Genomic DNA, 21,825 nt, shown 5'->3' on the forward strand with positions numbered 1-21,825 from the left:
GTTGGAGCGCCTTACGACAACTCGTTCAGAAAAATTAGATTTGATCCGAATCGTGGGATTCAATTCTGGATCTGGTTAGTCAGCACCGAGTTGCCCAATCTTTCGGTAGCCTTGCATCGAGGGAAATCAAACGCCACACACATGATTTCTATTCCGCCCACCTATATGGAAAATGGGGAATTTTACAATCATTTTTACATAAAAAATTGGGAATTTCAGAAAACATGTGAAGTATCAAATTCATAGTGGAAGAATCACTTACATCGTAACTGGGGAAATTTGTGAGATTAACCCGGCGGGAGGTGCAACACATGTTGTAACACAGGTTGTCGCTAACGGGTCAAAAATTCCCAAAATTGAAACGTAAAAAACCACGGTTTCAGAATATATTTTTTTAACTTTGTAATTTTTATATTAAAGTACAGTGTTTTAAGAATCAAACAAAATTTATGATATTTCGTAAAATCTTTATTAAAGTTCTTTAAAAAATTGTAACAAAAACTCAAACAGTCTTCATATTTTCACAACTAGCGCCACTGTGGTAAATTTTATCCAGTAGCGCCTCCCGCCGAGTTAAGCGGGGATTGCGCCTTGTTGGCCCGAAAAATAGATAATTCTTTGTGAATTTTTTGTACAAAAACGGTTCGATAAATTAAGTTGAGGTTTGGCAGGCTGTATTATTGTATCTTGAACTATTGTTCTGAATTTTTGTGTGACGGTAAAAAAAAACATGGCGAAAAGGAAAATAGATTCTTAATCTTTGTGAATGCGGCTATCGGTGGTAGCAGATGCATTGAGAAAAATAAAAAATGTTAAAATGGCAGCCTTTCGAAGAAGATGAAGCGCCTGATTTGAGTCTGAGAATGGTTTTGCCTCAAAATCGGGAAAACTTCTTTAAATAAAAAAGGAACGGTACCAGATACGGCAATAAATCTACTACCTCCGATAACCACGTTCATATAGATTAAAAATCTCTTTTCCTTTTTGTGTTTCGGATAACCCTTGCAGTACTATTCGTCAATGCCAGGACTACCCGATTATTTTTCAACACTCTCTCTCTGTATCTGCCATGCTTTTTTACTTTTCCAGACCGTTTTTGTACAAAAAATTCACAAAGAATTATCTATTTTTCGGCCCAACAAGGCGCAATTCCCCTTAACGACGCCTGTGCGTTTCCTCAAAGTTTGTAACAATTTCAACAACTTTTACTCAAAGTAATTTCCAGTTAATTTGATGTAAAGTCTAGAGAAGAGGGAGGCGTGGTGATAACGATTGAGTCGTACTACTGGGGTAGGCGGCGCGCTGCAGTAGATTGCTTTATAGTCAGACACGCTTTGATCTCAATATCATAATCCCCGTGTTACCGTGTAGCTACCAAACTGTTGACAGGTGCATTACCTTTAAGATTGCTTCAACTACAAGTTCTTCAGTTTAATAATGCCTTCGCAACCACGCGTACAAATTCCTATAATCCCGAGTGACTTTGAATCTAGAACACCGAACACTCAAAACTCCAAAGTTTCAAGGCCCAGAACCCTCTAAGATCCCCTAACATCCAACCTCCTAATCTTTCCAAATCGCTTCCCACCCCATCGCCACTCACACCCCCGCAATGCTCGCAGCTCACCATCACGAAGGCACCTCTCCTAATCGCTATCAGTATAAATGAATTTACAATCCCCCGGCCGGAACGCTCGGACCGTAAGACCGAAGTTTCGCCGTAAAATTTTCGTCTGTCAATAATTCGCGATAAGATCCTCCCCCTTTGCCAGTACAGTTGCGGCGGCTATGTACGTACATACAGCGGGGGACGCGCATATGGAGGGTACACGGACGAGGATTCTCTATCCGCTCGATAAACTCGACGCACCGAAATCGAGGGGCTTTGGAATTCACTCCCCGGGAACTCAAAAGCCCGACGAATACCCCGTGATATTGGGAGCAGATTGGAAGCCAAGAATCTACCGCGAGATTGAAAAGTTCGCTGCCGGATCCCTCGGTGCCGGGCTTTTACCGCGGACAAGACGAACGGATAGTAAAAAGGGGCAAATTAAGTGCGGCCACGTAAGCGGAAAAATCCCGCGCCACCGTCAAAAGCGACCTGCCCGTCGATTGTTACCTTCGATGTGTCGGGCCGATCGCGCGTGGCTACAGGATCGACGCAGGAGGAGAGATTATTTTCTGCCGGTGATTTCGGACGCGAAAGCGACCGTGGCGTTGGGGGGTAATCGGTGAACGGGCATTTTGGAACTAGAGCGCTGTGATTCTGATGAAACTGGATGGGAACCTGGAGCGAGCTCTGTACTCGGGAAAAAGTAATCGCCGTTTCGTCGCCGTGAAAGTGTTTAGTAGATATTGCGAGTTTTTATTCGCAGGACTCGTTTATCGTTTGTCGCCAGCCTTCCTGCGTTATAACAGTGCCAAAATTTCATTCACGTTTCTACTTTGAATAGGTACCGTTCTGAACTGTCTATGAACGGGAAGCTCGCGAATTTGCTCCCTAGCAGAGTGATGATTGAGACGCGAGCAGTAAACGGTCGCGGAAAGCGCTCCCTCTGCAACAAAGCTATCCTCGGGGACAAATGCAGCTCGTCGAGGCGGAAAAAAGTATGTCCTTCGGATATAACGGCGCGGTGCTCGTCACGCCTCGGCTGGCAGCATATAATAGGCAATCAGCGTCGGACAGAAGTAATTAAGGCGGAATCGAAATCGGGGTTACCCTTTAACGGGGAGGGGGCTAGCTGGTCTCAGGAAAATTGGCACTTAATTGATATCCCGTAGGTGGGAATTGAAAATCCAGGCCTAATTGAAATCCCCCACTTTCGGTCGGTTTAATGGAAATCCTGTATTTTCATTCGACGCGCCGCGCAAGAATGATCTGTGCCGCGCCGGGTAGATCAGTCTATTTATTTACAAAGCCTCGCTGTGCAACCGTATAATCCTTCCATTGAGATGAAAATCCGCGCGAGCTGGAAACAGTCGATGTCCTTTGTGCTCCAAAATCCCAGACTAACAGAAATAATCGCATTACTTTTAATGCCTAATGCCACGTAACTTCGTCCGCAGGCTGTTACATCAACAGCGATCGTACCGGCGATGAATGCCTCGCGGGTCCATTGATATCGATGCAAATATTGTCGTTTGTCGCGAATCAGACCCGTCCCCGTTGCTGTTCTAAAATATTGTAAAATCATAGCGACGCGGAGGTTTGACTATTCCTCGTCCACGACCCGGTATAGGGGAATCCAAGTCCCATATTGTTTCAATGGAAGGATCTAGGAAAAGGTAATAGTAATTGCTTTGGACATTGTGTATTGTGAATATTCTTCGAATCAGCGTGGCTTCACCTGGAAACAATGTACGCGTCTCTATTTTCAAATTTGTTGTTTCGTTTAATAGATATATTATTGCAATTGTCCCTGGCAACATTCCCACAAACTACCATTTGATTACAGCGATTTCAACCGGGAAAATTCTCATTACAGCCGCGGTCGTTAAGATAATTTGCCGCGGGTTCAATGAAACTTTATCACCTGTTGCCAGGAGTAACAATAATACCCATATGGTCGGTAAAATATTTCAATGGGCGCATTAAAATTAAAATCTGAGCAAGCGACCCGCGTTCCACGCAACGTCCACCCACACCCCCCGGAATTTAATGATGCAGGCGACTCAAAATATTCGAATATCACGGTTAAATTGTCGGGGACATTCCCTATACAGATTCCGATCTAACGAATTTACGAGACCGGACTTAACGGCGCAGCAAGCAAGACCAGACAGTTCTAAAGGGCTTTGGAGTCAGAGGAGCACATAAAACCTGTGGGCTTGTTGTACTTAAAAGTCGTCCCGCTTCTGCCGCGGACCAGAGCCACGCACTTTCGCGAAATTAAATCGCGGAAAAAGATTTGGTGGTGGGGCGACGTTTCAACAGAGTCGCGTGTCTGTCAAGCCCCGTGTGGGTGAAGTCCCCATAAACGTTCCATAAACGAGTTCAATCGAGACCTGGCGCCGCCATAAATGCTCCCCTGACCGCAGAATCTATTAAATTAGATTGGGAATTCTTCCCGACATTAACCCGAATCGCAGTAACACGGAAGGGGAGTCTCGAATGATTAGCGATAATGCTTGCAAAAAGGTACGCGCGCAAACGCCGTGCAAACTGATTTTCAGGTAGCCAAACGCGGTTTGCGCTATAAGTATTTTTATACGTCAGTTGCTTTGTGGTGGGGATGAAAGAGTAGGGGAGACCGGGGCTAAGTAGTTGACTAATGAGGTTAGTTGACTAACAAAAGTAGTTCCCTCTAATTGTTGTGTTTTAGCGATACCTACTGAAGCATATGAGTTATGAATAATTAGCTCACCATTTAATGTGGCGTCGTGACAGAAACTCGCCTGTTATGTTAGTGAGAATAAAAAATCTGAAAAGATCGACAGGAAGTAAATATTTTGGTTTTAATTATTTATGAATTTTTGTCCACTAAGTACCTACTGCTTGACATTTTTTTCATGAATATTTTGTGGAAATGTGAAAAAAAAATTATTGGTCGTATCTACGCCTTTCGTAAGGGAGGATTGCCAATATCGTACAACTTAAGACATTTTACGTTGAATTTCATATTTGGTACTAAGTTGAACGCAAGTGACTATTGGATATTGTAGCTTGATCTTTTAGGCACCTACTATTATACATTTAACCTTTTGTTCAGAACTAATTAATTTGTTATTAATATTTTTGTGACCTTCTGTGAAAGGTATGATTAGGTCTCCTAAATCGTACCTCTCGGTTTCCAAACACGTACCTCTTCTAAAAGTAGTATCAATGACAAATAAAGAAGAAAATATTCAGCATAAAATAAAGATTACTATATAATTACTTATGCATATGTATATTGATCACACGCAGGTCGTAATAACCTATGTATATGTAATATGATATAATAGCAAGTCAACTAACCCCACAGTCAACAACCCCGGGGTTTGTTGATTTATTCCTCTCACTAATCTAAATATAATAAAAACTACAACCTAGACTTAATTAAAACGATTTTCAAAATAATTAAGCCTCTAGGACCTAGGTATACCTAAGTAAATACGTAAGCTGTTGCTTTGCAGCAAGTCAACAAAATAGCAATGGTCCATTTATAAAAATTAGGTGTGTTATAAATTAATCAACTCGCCCCGGCCTCCCCTACCTACATATACATTTTTGACGGCTGTACAATCTACAACCCCTTTTGTTTGCAATAGCCGTTCATTAATTCACGCCCATGTTCAAGCTCGCAAGGGGTGGCATGCGCAACGAAACGTCGAACAGGGGGTGCGCGAATCACGGCGAAACAAAAAAGGCTTCCACGACTAAATCGTCCATGTGCCGACGAAAGGTGGGAGATAAGCAGATAAGAGCATTACCTCGCAGAGACGCTTTCGAGCTCGTCGAAATCTGTTTCGGACGCGACTGGAATCAAGACTCCACGGGTTTTCTGTCGGGTCACCGAGAGAAAGACGCCCCCGTCCCGCCATCGATCGGCGTAACGGCTCGACCGCCATCGGACCGTAATCGCGAATAACGTTTTTCCGTAATTTATGCGCATACAGAGTAAATGAATCGATCGCGGAAATAGTAACAACTGCCGCCCGCCACGGAGCTTTGTGTACAGCGCTTAATTGGTAATTAGCCCGGCGTATTTAACGTGAGCGGCGCAGAACAATCGTCCCCTACCCCTCCCCCATCAATCGCGAGCTAGCCCTCCCCCGCACCCGCGTTTATTCTCTTTCCAAATTCGTTCGGCAAACGAATCGCGATTGTAATGATTACCGAGCGACGCCAGCCAGCGAGCGACGCGCGGTGATTGCCATTTTATTGGGCCATCCTGCACACGTCGATTAAGCTTTTCGTTCGAATAAAAATCGACCCATGTGCCTCTCCTCCCGGCTCTGCCACGATCTCGTAAATTTTCAACTGGCTTAATAGCCAATGACTTCGTAAAACACATCTTCAGGACTCGCGAGAGACCTCAATTTTTCTTATTCCTTCTCGAATTCGTGCGGCTCACTTACTTCGTTGCGACGTTTGAAATTTACTTAAGGTCTTGGCTAATTAGATCGCGCAACCTTGCGTCTGGTGGCAGAGGAAAATCATTTGTTTACGACACGAAAGTTGGTAATACGATGTCAAGTTCATTTACGAAAGGAATCTCAAAAGAATTTTTGAAATCCGTCAATTAATTATTTTGTTTTTATGTACACCTGTTTTTATCACCGTCAGAGTTATATCTAGCTATTTATTCATAATTACATCGGAGAAAAAATTAGAAAAAAAATTGTTTCATCTTCACCCTTCATGGCCACACTGGGTCCAATAGACCCGCTTTTTAACTTTGGAGCTTGGTACCGGTATGTTCCTGGCTTTCCTTTCCGATTCTTTTGGTACCGTAAACTGGGGGAACATTGGCAGTACGGGGTAACATTGGCATCTACTTAAAATCTATTAAAAAGGAAAAGGAAAGAAATTTTATACACTTTCACACTTGTATTGCCATCACAAACGATGCAATGTTATAATAGGATACCTAAACGAAATTTAAAAATGTTAATTAAAAAAATAAAAAAATAATTAAATGAAAAGAATAAAAAATAAGGTACATTGAACGTAAAAAGAAACAAATTTAAGTGTTAATGTAAAGAAGTATAAGGACACAAAATTGTATGCATTTTGACAGTTGTAGCGCATTCACAAAAGATGCAATGTTGCCCCAGTTTACGCTACTTGTTGTCATTTCATTTGTTACTAAATCGCGACTATTTCATATTCCACAATGTTCACAGTGTGTATCATAATTTTTTGGAATCGATTGGACTGATACAGTTCGTACGGTAACTGTTTAAAAATCGGCTGGGTACATTGGACCCAGTGTAGCCACCGCGGAACTTTACAGAAGTGTGACCACGAAGGGTTAAAATATGTAGGTACCTATAAACCAATAGCAAAAAGCCTTTTCACCCTACGCATTCCAGTTTTTTTTTCAAAAAAATCCTAAATTTTGAAGGGATTACACGAGAATGTACCTTTAACATTTTTAACATATTCTCTGATGTTTAACGGGCCCCACTTGCTGTCGGGCAAGCTGGCACCCCAGTCAGTCCGCCACTGGCGGCAATTACAATTCAGTGGCGTTGTTGGACGGAGTCGCCACGGCTCGAGGGTCGCGTAATTATGTTGCAAAATCGGGAGACACGGTATAGGCGATCGGTGGGTCGTCCAGATAAGGGCCGAGGCCAGATTGAGCCCGTTCTAGCGCTTACGATTGCCATCCGACACTGGGTTCCAGCAGCAGGGGGATTCGAATCTATTTCGAGGTATGATTTACGTTACGCCACCGCGAATCGCGTTGCTGTCCTCCTCGTTCCTCGCCTTGTTCTCGCTCGAACGAAAAAAGGGCCGGCCGCGCCCATTGTCTGTCCGATGCATCGCGCCGCATTGTATGCAAATACGAGCGACGGCCACGATATCGCGGATTTCCCCTGGGCTGCATATCTTCTGGCGACCCTGTTCCACTTCTTCGCCGTTGATCATGTAATTAGCATTGCATCAGAGATAGGCCCACGAACTTCCAGAGTTCGTACAAGCGGGTGAGACCTCTTGGACAGCCCAGCGGTGTGTCGATTTCTATGTAATGGATGGACGCCGCGTGAAATTTTACCGCTGGAAACGCTTTAGCGAGACTCGCATTTTCGTCACGGATCTTACATCTATAGAATTGATCAGAGTTGTTGATTACAACTCTAATTTGGTGGTGTCTTATTATTATTATTATTATTATTATTATTATTATTATTATTATTATTATTATTATTATTATTATTATAATTATTATTATTATTATTATTATTATTATTAGTATTATTATTATTATTATTATGATGATTATTATTATTATTATTCGTCTCAAATTACTTTGTAAATATACAAAGAACAGTAATACATAAAGCATAGCAAAGTAAAAGGCGAGGCTGCAGTACAATACTCTTAGAAGCCTAACCGTAACCAAATAACTAAAGCTAAAACTAAAATTAGGAAAGAAAAGAAAACAGAAAAGAGAAAAACTTTTTTTGGCACGTTAATATAGGAAAGCATAAACGTAAATAGACAGACATGGGCGAGACAAGGAAACGAAAGAATATGAGGTGAGTTAGGAATAGTGCAGAAATGTATATCGCGGTGCTTTACATTTAAAATTAGGAAAGGAATTTAGCCCTCGACTGTCGGGAGGAAGAGAATTGTAATAGTGTAGCAGACAAATTATGGGTCCATTCTACTTTGCCGGTCGAACAATTATTTTCATGATATCCTTTTCAACAACATTTGTGCGGATTTTAATGTTTTTTTGCTAACTATTTATTATTCCTTGCCTTATAGAATTGTATTTTTCATCTTTCCAAAATATGATAACAAATGTGAGGATTTTGCAATGACTGTGCCTCAAATCAGTGAGCAAAGCACCGCAATGTAGGAAAAGTTAGCGTACTTATCTCGTTTTTACCAAAATTTCACTTAAGTTAACCCGGGTTAACTTTATTCGACAAATGACGAATAATTTTTTCAACTTTTATTCGTTGTTCGAATTTTTATTTAAATAAAATTTGTGCCCATCTCTGCTAACAAGGCGAGGACGCGTCCGTCGGGTCACCGATTTAAACGAAGCTTCCAGGACTAATACGGGACATTCTCCTCTTCACGAATCACCCTCTATATAGGGTCAGCCACTCGAAACATTTCAGGGTCACTTGCGTTTAAAGTTTTCTGTGTACCTCAAATAAAAATCATGTTGGAGCTAAAATCAAGCAAGCGCTTGTTTGCCACCCGAGTGGCCAAGGTTGTAGGGGTGCGTCCTGGCTAGAGCCGAGCATGCCTAATGCCTGTTTTCCACGCCGCGGGAACCTCTCTAAACTGGCGAAAATGGGTAGAAGTGTGCGCTTCACAAGTAGGAATTACGGGGTCTGTAGTGGTGTTCGGCTCGAGGTTCGGCTCCAAGTCTGGACCCACCCTAAGTCGTCGGTGTTTAGGAGGTTTGGGAATGGGAGAGAGGTGGAAGGTTGAGGCAGGGCCTGGAGCATATTCTCGCGGAAATAAGGGAGGATTGGAAATGCGAGGGGAATGTAGATAGCGCAAGGACTTACAGAATGTGGCGTTTGGTGATATAGTGACTGACTTTGGAGAGGGGTGGGAAAGGTTTAAGAGCTCTAATAGGGGTGGATACATTACACCTTATGCAGAAGTAACCGCGAGTCATCGTGGACTGAATTTATTTTGTCGGGTAACCTCGTTTTCGGAGAAAAATCGATTCGGAAAACTCCGCCTGCCGGGCGTGCACTTGATTGCCTTTTACTTTTACGTGAATTTCTGGAGCACCCTGTAATGCAACTGGCAAAAGAAGAAATTTATTAGTAATTATTTGATGTGGCGAGCATGCTAGCATCCCCGCGTTCGGACACGACGGACGCAAGGGGTAGTCAGCCTTTTATCGCCGAATAATAGTGCGGAATGAATGAAAAGAAAAAAGGCTCGGGTGAAACAATCGACGCAGGAAAACGGGCGAGAATCGGGACGAGAAAAATCGCGATAACTTTTTCACCCGGTTTGAAAGTTTCCCAGAATTCTCGCAGCAATTATCTAAAGTTCCGGCGGCCGATGCTCTCATTCTTATCCCGAGACATTCGATAGGTTAAACTTCTCCCTGTACTACGACCCCGCTGACCCCGTTCCGTTTATTGCTCGCATCGCAAATCGACGGGTAGCGGGGCTCGCGAAACTTTCATTTAAAACGCCGGCCTTCCTCGGATACCGCTACACCGCCGAACAATGTCCATGCTGTCTTCCAGACGAGCGATAGTAAATTGCGAGCCTCGCGTCCAAACGATTACTCCTCCCTCCCCCCGCTCCGAGCGGGAAAAATTAATTCCATCCGCTGGATTTTATTTCCGCCCGCGTGATCCCGGGCGAGCTTCGCCGCGAGGGAGAAGCCGCGCAAAAAGAATTCGTTCCGCGGTGCCGTTTTATTTTCCTATACGGGACTGCGCCCTAGTTAGTGGCATAATTTCTCTCGCCGCCACTGTATTATAGAAAAAAAGATAGCCGCAACGGCGAGCAGCTTGCAAATGAAGGTATGCGCGAAATATGTGAAACGAAATTACCATTTAAACGAGGGCAGAAAAATTAGCATGTTTCGCGACCGCCCGCGAACAAACGTGATATTCATTGCGGCCGCATCGAGCGGGGCGAACTGAAATCGAACGAGCGGGCGGCACATTCTCCTTCGGGGGTGCGCGCGGCGTGGGGGCCTCATTTACCTCTTTCGTCGACGTTGAATGCTTCGCGTTAACCCATTGAAGTAATTATAACGAGTTTTACACGAGCGCCGCGACGCGAGGATTTCATTCGCGGCGCGGCGTAACGTTGCGAATAAAACTATAGAGGCGAGTTTACGGACGGCAGACAAATTTATATTTATATTCCGTCGGACGAATCGCTGCCGGAGCTTTCCATCGGGCTCCTGCCCTCGTTTTTCTCTCTCTCCTCTCTCTCTCTCTTTTTTTTTTCATCGTTAACGAGCGACAAACAATTCGTGCCCCATTCCCCGGCGATATTTTCAAATTGTCGATTACACGGGTGGGAAAAAAAAGCGGTGTCGATCGTATTTCGTTTTTTCGTATCAACAAACTTCGGACGCGAATGCGAACGAACGTGTTTCGCAAACAATGCGCGGGGAGCTCCGGCTATGAAATGGCCTCGATGACTCTTTTCTCCTGAATGTCCAGCAATTTCGGAAGTCCGCATCGGTTCCTGGTGAAATGCATTTGCGTTATCACGGATTATAATGTCGCAGAGAGAGAGAGTGCCGATTCGAAGTGCCGTTGCATTTGGAAACAGAAGGTTTCAGAATATTTTAAAAGTCGGTAGTTTATGACCATGTTACAGGGGTGCGGGCGTTCTGAAAGACGAAATTCAAGTACTAAGGGCAATATCTGCTACCCACAAGCTGGCTTTCTCGCATTTCTGTTGTCAACAGTGTGTTGGTGATCTTTGCCACGAATTCTTCGCTTTGATCGACGCCGGGAAGAATTAACTGTTAATTGAAGTTCGTCAGAGCCGACGAGACGACTTTAAACAATTATCGATCGCGGGGCGACGTTGTAATTACATTTTATTTCCCCTCACCAGGGCTTTGAAGTGACGACGGTACAAAGCTGCCGCGGAAATGAAGAATTTTGAATTAAATTTTTAATACGAGTGGCTTGTATACCTCTTTCGCTCCCTGAAGCTCCGTACAAGACCAATGTGCACACGTTTTCAACAGATTTTATGTTCCGCTTTTCATATTTTTATATCAAAAGATTACCTACTCTCTCCTGCTTTCACGCGCTCGCTGCCCCCGAGACGAATAAATTAATAGATGAATTGTATCGAAGAACGGAGGAAAGAAAGATTGAACAATTCGAAAGAAGGAACAAGAGCTTCCCCCCGATTTGTCATGGCCAGTCGCGCCATGAAAGGATTAATTAAATTTCGATCGGAATGGAACACAGGCGGGTGTCCTTGGGCCTCGCACGTCGCCCACGAAACGGAACCAGTAGACGGTCTTTCCACGACTTGTCGATCTCATTAAAGGCGAGCGGAATCTGGTATAAGTGCGGCAGAGGGCTGGATCCGCGCCGCGACATTTCGAGATCCTGAAACGGTCGGTCGTTAAATGGAAACGATTCCGGTACACGGCTGAGCCCAGCTGCGGAGCAAGGAAACTGCCACGTTTCGATCCTTCCACGCCGTCCCAAACCTCTTTTCCTATCGACAATTTCTGGTAAAGCGTTTTCAATTGCCCCGTAATAGAACACGACGGAGAAATTGTTAAAAATCCGAGGAGCAGAAGTGCGAATTGGCTCCTCCTCGCGTGGATACCAAGGACCCATTACAAGTATTATGGCTAGCAGCTGGCTACAAAAGGCACTGCCTCAAGAATTACAGTCTAGTACAACTTTATGAAAGTTGTATGTCAGAAATTGAAGGGAAGTTGCGAAATATAAGTATCCTGTCTCTATGTCGATCTAGTCTAGTGATTCCCAACGGGTGTCGCTGAGGAGATCTGCGGGATGCGTTGCTGCTTCTACGGGCGGTAGGTGGCGCTGAGGAGCAAGCAGGCGATAAAAAAGCGCTTGAAGAATTTGGTTGCCTAAAGATTTTTTAAACACAGACTTATGGGCAGGGATTGTAACTACCACCTAACCCTAACCCGAAACCGGTTAACCGAGGGAAGGTTACTGTAACCCGTAGTAACCCTGAAGGAACGGCTCCCAAAGAGTACAGAGAGCCGGTTAACCCGCTCAGAGCGGGTTACAAGTGACATACGACATTCTACGACTAAAATCCGACTATGGTCGCTCACCGCCCATCCATCGCTGCGATGCAACTGCAATTTTAACAAGAACCGGGTTGCATGCAATAACGTCAATCACTTGCAGGGTTTTGTTTCTCGGTCTAATTTTTAATCCCTCGAAGAAAAATCTGACGAATTTTCTTGATTTATACCCACGACATTACATGCAAATCGTTTCTTGGTCAAATCGCATCACTATGGTGGATGAATGGCCTAAAACGAAAGGTAATTTATTTATTTATAATAAAAATGATATTTTTTAACACAATTATTGTATACGAAATTCGAAGAATATTGACATTTTTCAAATTTAGAAACATGTCACCCTCGAGGAGAAATTTACAAAATAAAAATTTGTTTATAATTTGACGTTACATAAATAATTTTACAATTTCAAACAAAATTGATTCAAATAGGTAAAAACTTCTACATTAAAATGAAAAAAGAATGTACCTAATGCGACATACAGTTTTTGAGATAAAAATTCATAAGTACAGCTCGATTTCACGAAATTAGGGAAAAACTACGCCCTTTACCGTATTACTGTAACCCGCTTTGAGAGCGGGTTAACCGGGTAAATCTGTGCCTGGATGCCTCGGATTACCCGGTTATGCGGGTTAGTCTACGGTACTGAGAACCGAACCGGCTTAGGGTTACGGTTACAATCCCTGCTTATGGGTCATTCCACGCCAACTCGATCACTTTTTTCTCTCGATGTCTCGGATTTTTTTAAAACTTTAATATGTTGTAGTCCTCGTGGAATTAGGGGGGGTATAAGTCATCATTTTGTCAATTTCGAGTTTGTTTAAAAAATACAGGGCTTTGAATTTTGCGATTTTTGCCTATTTTCGCGAAAATGGGTTGCACTTATGAATTTTTATCTCGGAAACTTTTTGTCGGATTTAGTTGATTCTTGCGGCATTTTAATGTCGAAGGATCGGCCTTCCCGAATATTTTTTTTTCCAGATCGAAGAATTAATTTTGCAACATTGAAAATTATAAGCAAATTTTTATTTCGCAAATTATAGCTTTAAAATTTCAATTTCTAGTTATTTTATGTTGTTTATTTTCAATCTAACTTTTTAAGCTTCAATAATTATATGCACAGCTGCACTTTGAAATTGTGATAATAGGGATACTTTACCCGAAGAGGGCGCTGAACAGAAAGAACTTTGACACGGTATCGGCGAAGCGAAAACAGTTAGGAGACTGCGACCTGACACGGAAGCCAATATAATTTGGAATATCCTGTTTCACCTTCTCTCCTTTCTCAAAAATTAGCATACACACACCCGCGGCACTTGGATTCCCCCAAAAAGTCTTAATCGGAAACATCGTCAATGTTCTCTTGCTGGAGCAGCAATTTTCCCCGATGTCGACGTGGTTACGGGCTCTTTCTCTCTTCTTCTTTTTAATTCTTCCGCGTGGTGTCCAATTCTCAAACTAACCCAGCGTCGTTTTAACGAAATCCCAGCAGAATTCTCCCTCTCCCTCGCCTGATACCGTTTCCAACCATAAAAAGTCGTTTCGTTCTGTGTGCCTTCGCGATTCCTCGTTCGATCTCCCATCCCACCGCGTCTTTTCGATCCGAGATCCCCGCGAGGAAGCTCTTCGACCGCTTCCAATTACCGCGGGGAAAAAGCTGCCAATTAGGGAGCGCGATTCGTGCCCGTGCCCGGATGACTGCGCCTGCCGGGGAACCGTATTTCGCAAAAGTGCCGCTCGGCCGTGGAAAAGAATCGTTTGTTAAAAGTAATGATTCATACCGCGGTCCGTTTTCGTTGCGCGGGGCTTTAATTGCCGCGCCGCAGCGAGCCGGCCCGATAAAATAAACGGTTGCGGGGCGTTCGGGGGAGGGGGAGGAAGCGAGACGAGCAGCGAGAAGATATTCCACTGATTCGAGCACGCTACGAGGTATTAAATCGAACAATTCGTCGGCAGCAATTAATAACTCGTACTCGGCTGCATACTCGAAGGATTAATGAATCCCTCTCCACTGAACTGTAGCAATCTCGCTATCGCTTGAATATTAGAGAATCTTGGGGATTGAGTAGCAGGCATTGATCAGTGCCGATGTTTCCGAGCTGCAGTGAATTAAGTCGTTTAATGTCAGACAAGGGCATAGCAGTGTCAACAGATCTTCCCGCCAATTAACACGGGAATCCTACCTTCCCCGTGTCGATCGTTATCGGTGCTCTGAAATTTCAGAAAATTAACGTCCATATAAAAGATCCACTGACTTCGAAGCTGGCACGCCTGGCATCGTGCGTTCATTAATTATGCAGCTCAATCTCTACCATCTTCGAGTAAATTAGAAAAAATTGTTTGCAATAAATCGCTCATTTGCCATCCGATTTGCATCAAACGTGTACCAAACGATGTAGATTCTTTTTATATATATATTACACGTCATAACTCAAAAACTGTAAAAAAAAATAGAGCTGCACCCATGCTGCAAGGTCCTCAATTGCTAACTGTGGAATCTTGAAGGAACAGCTGTTCGAGTATCACCGTACCGTTTCCATCGTTTCAGTGATTATTGATAAAGCCTCTTGCTCGTTCAAGGGACGCTGAATCGCTCGAACAGTGTCGGCGAAATATCGTCGTACCCCTGCAACGCCAACAAGAGACCCTCGTGATTTTCTTATTGCCACTAACAATTTCTTCCCCCGACGTTGATCTAACGACGAGACGGTATCGCGACGTACTCCGCTGGAAGCTTTGTCGAAGCTCAAGCTATTTGCTCGGTCTCTCCTCGTATCGTCGAACCTCGCCGAGCAGGGGTGGATATAGAGAGGTGGGCGGGCGCGGGGCGAGGGGCAGGAAAGTTTGAAAGGAAGTCGAATTTCATTATGGAAGAGGGAGACATGTGTTTCCTATCTTCCACGAGACCGCAGGTTGGGACACGGAGAGCGGACAATAGGGGGGGGGGATTTCGCAGGGAAAGGGAAACATGTGGAATAAAATAGGAGGCACGTAACGAGGGAGTAAAATGAAAAGGGGCGAGAGGGCGAAATTCGAGCGCAAGGTGAACGAAGAAAGACGCACAGGAGTATTAAAGGAACGTAAGGAGCGCGGAGGGGAAGAGGGGCGCATAGAAATATGAAACGTAGGTTAGAGGAGATAGGAAAATGGATATAACCCGCGGAAGGGAATGGAAGCGTTTAAAAGATAATGAAAGGAAGCAGCAGAGGAGGAAAAGGACGAGGCTGTTACGCGTCCCTTTCCAATCTTCGCTTCGCGTGTTCTTTTGCTTACGGAAGGGCGACGCGGGTGAGTCTAGGGAGGAATGAAGATCGGAAGGTTGCCAAGGGCATCGGGCGATCAACGGGAGGAATGATCCACGGACACACGGGGGAAAGCAATTTTTGGCAGGACACGTATTAGTCGAGATTAGATCTCGATGGGGAATCCTTGCTTTGCTTTTCGAGTGCGTGTAAGCTCGCGGTGGGGGGGGGGGAGGGTGGCGGCTCTCCGGCGTGCTGTGCTTCCGTGACTCTTCTTTTTCGGGGAGAATGCGGACGATGGAGGGACCGGTGGACAATTTCAGATCGGAGGGCTGCCAGGAAAGCTCACGACTCGGGAAGGCATCGCTCATGGACGGTGAACGGGTTGAGATTTTTCGCCGCCGTCATGGCCTCCCTTTTCATGTGACGTCGAAAATAATTACGCCTGCTCCACTTGCCGCGACAGCTTGAATAATTGTGTTTTCGTCTGGGCACCGTGCTTCTCTCGCGATCTATTGTTATTCTGACGTTTATTCATAACCTACTGAGTTCCTTATAAACTCGCGCATAAACGGGCCCGTCTTTCGTGCGAATATGGAGGGTAAGAGGGTGGGAGGAGAGGAGATAGGAAATGTACATTTGTAGTGATTCTGTGAACGTATTTTGTAGGTGGCGACTGGAGCCACAGAACTGTCGAATCGCAATGTGGGTATACTTATTATGTAAATTTGAAGTTGCACAACGTCGATGATAGTGCAAAACCGCGTACGAGCAGTTTGTAAATACCGCGTATCTGCAAAAGCAGCAAAATTGAGATTTCGTGCCCACGGTTGCCAAACGTTGTTTCGCTTTTTTTGAAAATCACGCCGTGTGAAATAGCCAGTAGGAAGCCGCCTTTTTACCAACGGAACCAGCAGGTTCAAGGATACCATGAATCTGTCTCTCTTAGCAAGTTGGCGGCAAAACGCGCATTTACAGAGAAATCAGGTGAAGTGACGGCACGTTTGGTGCGTGAAAGTGACTTTACACGGAAATTAAGCATTTCTATGATGAACTGATGTTAGTATTTATTACAAGGAGTGCTAAAACTGTCCCAAAAAAGTTCAGCCAAAGAAAACCCCCTTAAACTGGCTGAAATACTAAGTTTTTTCTTCCTCCTGTAAAATCGGTAAAATGCAGAACCGCGGTATTTACAAACTGCTCGTACGCAGTTTTGCACTATCATCGACGATAATTTGAAACGCATTTTCTCAATAAATATTAACTGTACTCACAAGTGTGTTACACCACTTTGTTCATCTTGGCACGAAGAGGGTTTTAGTGGTTTTATTTTATTTTTTTAAATAATCTATCTATATACATATATAAAATCCAGCTACCACTGACTGACTGGCTCATTCGCTCACTGATTCATCAAGATTTCTTTGGAACCACTGATCATGAAAGGTATATAGGTAGATTCCTCTGAGCTCCTAGGTGCCCGCTATAAAATCTTCTCAAAAACTCCCTCCCCTTCACCGGAACAAGTGATACACCCACAACCCGGACAACGCCGGGAACTTTAAGCTAGTAGGTTATAAGGTAGAACTGTCGACTTAAGGCAACGTTAAAGATTCGGTGTAGGTTAAAAACAGAGAATGTCCGCCCCCCACTGGAACAAAACAAGGAATGTCCCCAGTCTTCCTACTTGCACTATGTATTTCTGATTAGTGTAAGCTTGCAGTACATCCTCGGACGTCACTGTGTATACAATTGCTACACATCCTTCTTTCGATAATAATAGAAGTGGAGATTTATTTTGTTACAGTATTCTGCAGTGCTCCGCTTGAAAGGTATAAAAGCAATCTTTTTGTTCATATCGTCTCTAATTAGAGTAGAAATTGTTCATCTTACGAACAATGCCTACAGTTAAGTTCATTGAACCTTGTTTCTTTACTAACGGACTAAAGTATTAAAACTTAATTTTCTCAACAAGGCTGCTTTGTGACACTCCCCCCTTACCCTTCATATAGAGATGAACGATCAAGGTATCCAGAATTATTCTTGTGCGCATTCGCGAACGAGGTGCGTCGCGGCGTTTCAAAAGGGATCAGAAAGCCCGCAAAGTGCAAGATAATTTCCCTATTATCAAGGATGTCGTGCCCGAGTCTCCTTGGCGACTCCGGTAAGTGCTTCTGATCGTGGAAAGAAGGAAGGGTGGAAGGGCTGGTGCATACGCGCGAATGGCCGAAAGCCCCCGTTCTTATTTCCGGCACGGTTCATTGTGCATTGTTCACGAAATGGAAATGGAGCTGGCTCGGTAATTTGCGTTTCAATGAGTCCCCTTTTTACCTCCTTATCCTTCCCGCCTTTTTCATCCCCTTACATCGCGAGCCAGCACGAGCTTTTTGGCCTTTTCCAGCCGATGGGGGCAAGAAAATTAACGGGTAGACGTTTGCGGTTGTTCCGCCCTCATTCAACCCCCCCCCCTCCCCTCCCTGGCAATGACTCATTGTGCCTCTGCAATTGAGTCACTCGAAGGATCTCGCCCGGCAGACTTCGCAGTGGCTGAACAATATGGCGAATATAATGGAATATTATCCACGGTTACTTAACAAGGGAAGAGGCGCGCTGTTTTTCCTAGAGGCTGATGACATAATGCTTCATTCATTCTCTTGATTTTACATTACCGGTGTGGGGTTCACAAAGAAGCTCGTTGCACCGTAGGCACAGCGAGATGAAACACGCAATTAGAATTATTAACCCTTCGTGGTCACACCTAAGAAGATAAGGAGATAAGAATCTGTCTTAGTCGGTCACACCGACTTAGCACTAACTGGAGAAGGAAAACTTTGAAGGTGCGCTATCATTTTGGCGCAGCGGTTACCACTAATGTTTACGTTTTCAGCTTTACTTTAAGCCAGTAAGCAAAACAGAAGCGTTTACCCCGAACATGCGGAATCTATTGGCGACTGAAAGTGTTAGTACTCAATTTCTTTTACGAGAATTAAGAAGATTACACAGTGTGCTATCTCTTTGTCGCGAAGGGTAATCCCAAATTGGTTCCCTGCACCCCACGTCATTTTCGAATTACCATTTTCGTATTTTTGAATCTCTCAACTTTGAGTGATAATTGTCCATTCGTAATACTCATACAATCATGCTGTAATAGTGTTTTTATAGAAATGTAAATTTTGATATGAAGTAGTTGAGAAGATAGTAGTGGAAAGAGCGATCTTTTTCCTTAAAATTCATATTTTTAAATTTTAATATTAACTCTCTCACGCCTAGCGCCGGATGTATCCGACGTCCACTAACGGCCCAAAATGTCACGATGTTCAGCGGAGCAATACTGACGGCTAGCATCACCGTCGCGAAAGGGTTAAGGTTTAAACGTTTACAGAAAAATATTTCCAATAGGTAAGAGGAAAAAAAATCGCCCGGGGTGCGATACACCCCGTGTGACCACGAAGGGTTAAGCTTTCCCTTACTCGCGCTGTAATTAATCGCGCGTGTAATTTAACGGGAAATAATTTTGTGACGAGCAATAACCACCGTTACTATAGAGAAACGCGAAGTAGATGTCGATGAATGATCGTGGAACGTAAATACCTTGAGCTGCAGTTAATTTCACGTTTGCATCGCGCAAAGCCAAAAATAAATGGGGATATAGAACAGTCGAGTAATTTTTTTAATCGTTGCTACATCACAGTTGCTCGTCGTTAGCCTTCGAAGCCCCATTTAAATTCTACGCTAATTAGAGTGGAGCCTCGTATGCTACTCGAACGGTCGACATACCTCGATTACAGAGTCGAGGCTGGTCTCTAATGAGCAGACATTAATGGAACGATCGTTGCGTTAGGTTAGAGCTTGACGTTACATCTCCAACGAAAGAGGGGCGCATCAGAAACGAGGGGACGACTTTTTATATTCGCTGCTGCAACTCGAACCGGCTTAATTTATGCAAATGACCATCAAAGGCCCGGCGAAGCTAAACGGTGCGAATAAAGTCGAATTTGTTTGAGGAACTAATTGAACGGCAGGATTAGAGTGATTGCATGCATATAAACGAGTGACGCTGTGATTTGTGGATATAATGAAACGTGTTTAGTGCTGTGTTTATTAAGGAAGCGTGGAATATGTGCACTCTTTTTGCGAAGAAACAGATTTCTCGCGTGGAAAGGAGAAGTTCTTAAGATATTCCCTGAGATCGTTACGTTTGAATTAATTTAGTCCTCTCTTTCATTCAGCTTCACCAACGTTCCGCTGTTTTAAAAATTTATAGTCAGTATTAAGAAGTGATATATTAGGTCGATCGCTTTATTGATCCAAAGAACAAAAGCATCGAATCAATTGTCCGGAATTTTTGTTACAATTTTGTTCAGAGCTTGATCGTTTTGTACACAAGATTTCGAAAACTTTGGCCTATTATTTCACTCTGAATTTTGTAGTTATATTTCTGAATATTTCGTTTTCGCATAACAATACACATTAGGTAAATTGAAAGTTGAATAATTTAAACATTACCTAGTCAATTTTTCTAAAACTTGGCTGGGGGTTTTACTATTGCATAAAGATTTATTCCTCCAATTTTCAAAGATTTTCGCTTATTTTTAACGTTACTGAAGTTCATCCTTACAAGTAAAAATATATTACATGTTCATTTAATCAAACTATTTTTCACTAGTTTCAGAAGTATGAAGTCACAATTTCTGGTAAAAGTATAAATATGTGTACTAAAAGAAAAACGTTTCCGCACACCTAGGATTACCTAACAGTGAGCGAACGAATTTTTACATCCACCTAATAGAAAGCATCAATTATTTAAGTAGGAAGAATTAAGTAACACGGTTGGATCTAGGTTACCTACAGACACGTACCACGGATAAATTAACGCCCATTTTATGCAAAGAAAGAGTTTGTAGTTCGGTGAAAGTTAGCTACAAGTCTTCCATAGGTATAACATAGTACTTTTGCATCAAGTTTCACTTAACGCACCGAAACGTTCACTTGACCATGAATATCGAATTCTCGAAAGCAATCGCCGGTGATAATGATCTTCGTATCCTTCAGCAAGCATAAAAGGACAGCTTAAGCGTAAGAAACTGCTGTCCGCGGAATGAGAAATTCTGTACAAAAGCAGGGACAAGCCCGACAGGATTTCTTGCTGACCGGTCATTACGTGAAAAACGAACCCTGTTTACATGTTTCGTGATGCCGTTCATTCGATCCGCATTTTTCGTTTCACAGGAAGGCAGTCCCGCGACAGCTGAAGTTTAAACGACAAAAATTCGTGAAATTACAGTTCCACTACTTCTTTAACGGTGCGTTTGGGCCAAACGAACGAATACTCGTTTGCCTCCCACTTCGACAAAATAAACGAATAAACATAAACGAATGGTCCTTTAGACTTGAATTTTATCGAAGTGGGGACGGAGGGCGGACGAGCATTCGTTACACGATGAGGAATCAATTGAAAATTACATCCAATAAAAACAAAGCGAATGTCTTAATTACTTACAATTAGCCTCTGCCGATACTCAATTGTATAATTTTATTCCACTTTATACAGTTCGACAAATTTGACTTTTTTTCGAACATGTAACATTCAATAGCCATTTCTTATATATTTTCGTGCGCTGAAAACGATTTCGCAAACCGTTTGTCGCCCTCAGTTTTTGAGAAATTCGATTTTGAACAAAAAATGCTAATTTTCAACTTTGAACATCTTTTCTGTCGAAACAGTAATAGTTATTCGGTTGCTTGTTGCGCCAAATTATTCTATGGACCCTCCGGAATAAAACGATATAAGTTATTATTGCATTATGAACATTTAAATATGTTTAATCAATAATCAAAGGGAAAAGAACACCCGAAATACACCCATTTGGGAATAAATTTAAAGATATCTGCAAAAATGGGCGTATTTCGGGTGTTCTTTTCCCTTTGATTATTGATTAAACATATTTAAATGTTCATAATGCACCAATAACTTACAGCGTTGTATTCGGTAGCGTCCATAGAATAATTTGACGCAACAACCAAACGAATATTACTAGTTTCACACAAAAGATGTTCCAAGTTGAAAATTCGCAATTTTTTTCAAAATCGAATTTCTCAAGAACTGAGGGCGATGGCGACAAACGGTTCGCGGAGTCGTTTTCAGCACACGAAAACCTATAAGAAGC

The 21,825-nt window shown here is 43.2% G+C and overlaps 1 protein-coding gene across 4 annotated transcripts in view; it reads left to right on the plus strand.

Annotated features, from left to right (window-relative positions):
* Nucleotides 1-21,825, plus strand: part of LOC143368551 (uncharacterized) — a 165,625-nt gene that overhangs the window by 58,352 nt on the left and 85,448 nt on the right. The gene's annotated exons all lie outside the window — the stretch shown is intronic.

This window comes from Andrena cerasifolii, chromosome 1 (genome assembly GCF_050908995.1).
Source record: "Andrena cerasifolii isolate SP2316 chromosome 1, iyAndCera1_principal, whole genome shotgun sequence".
NCBI lineage: Eukaryota > Metazoa > Arthropoda > Insecta > Hymenoptera > Andrenidae > Andrena > Andrena cerasifolii.